The sequence below is a fragment of the Lactuca saligna genome, chromosome 4 (assembly GCF_052625555.1).
Source record: "Lactuca saligna cultivar CGN05327 chromosome 4, ASM5262555v1, whole genome shotgun sequence".
NCBI classification, from domain to species: domain Eukaryota; kingdom Viridiplantae; phylum Streptophyta; class Magnoliopsida; order Asterales; family Asteraceae; genus Lactuca; species Lactuca saligna.
This window is the reverse complement of record NC_136420.1, coordinates 89,277,748-89,278,807: the sequence shown is the minus strand read 5'-3', so window position 1 is coordinate 89,278,807 and position 1,060 is coordinate 89,277,748. Positions and strand designations below refer to the sequence as shown.

Below are 1,060 nucleotides of genomic sequence, written 5' to 3'. Positions count from 1 at the left end.
TTTCGCATCCAACCCTAATAGCATGGATCGTTTGATCCATTTTCGTCATTCTTCGGTCTAGGCTATCGAGTTTAGCTATTACCGCCACCATGCCATCGTTCACCGAGTTTACTGCTCCACGACTCACTTCATTCCTCGGATTGTGGTATTCTCTAGAGTGCTTGGAGAATTCTTCAATTAATTCCTTTATTTCCGGAGGTGGCTTTCGGGTGAGCGGGCCTTGTGAATCGAGTAGTTGCCTTGTGGTGACATTAACTCCATCATAAAAGATGGAGACCTCTTGTTGGCTATTAAGGTCATGGTGTGGGCAATTTCTAAGTAGGCTCTTGTACCTTTCCCAAGCTTCATAAAGAGATTCTCCGGGTTGTTGCTCGAATTTGGCAATGGCTTTCTTTAGCTTGGCTATCTTGGAAGGTGGGCAGAAATGGTCAATGAACTCTTCTTTCATCTTGGCCCATATGGTGACCGATTCGGGAGGGAGTGACTTTAACCAATCTTTTGCAGCTCCCTTAAATGTGACAGGAAGCATGCGAAGAAGCTGGATCTCGCGAGGCACATTGGGTACATTGAAGTAATCTGCCACATCATTTACTTCATCCAAGTGCTTATAGGCATCTTCGTGATCTCTCCCGTGAAAAGGGATCTCCTTGAGTTGAGCGAGAATATGGCCCTTTAGTTCAAAAGTAGCGGTAGCGGGAATTGCGGGTTGCACAAGTCCCGGGCCGGTGTCATCATGCATCCTCTTCTTCCATTCCCCCATGGGGATTTCGTCAATATTAGCCATAGTGGTGGCTAAATCGTCTTTAAACTCGGATGTGTGCTCGTATGTGGGCTCGTTTTCTTCCTCGGTCTCGTAGTCGGTGTCTTTTTGGATCTGGTCTTGGATTGTCAATGATACACTGGATGCTCCTGATTTGCTACTCCTTTTCTTGCTAAAAACGGATTTGAGGTTTTTGAGTGGTGAGTTCTTTGAAGAAGCGGTTTCTCCAACGGTTTTGCCTTTGTTTCTTCTTAATGCGGTTTCCGGATCTTCAAGAGGGGGAACCAGAGACGTATCAGA

At 46.0% G+C, this 1,060-nt stretch overlaps 1 non-coding gene across 1 annotated transcript; it reads left to right on the top strand.

The window, feature by feature from the left end:
• Window positions 1-293: 293 nt before the first annotated feature.
• On the top strand, window positions 294-400 carry LOC145044708 (small nucleolar RNA R71). The gene has a single exon (XR_013681653.1). It is a non-coding gene; the product is annotated as a small nucleolar RNA R71 (small nucleolar RNA).
• Window positions 401-1,060: the final 660 nt, after the last annotated feature.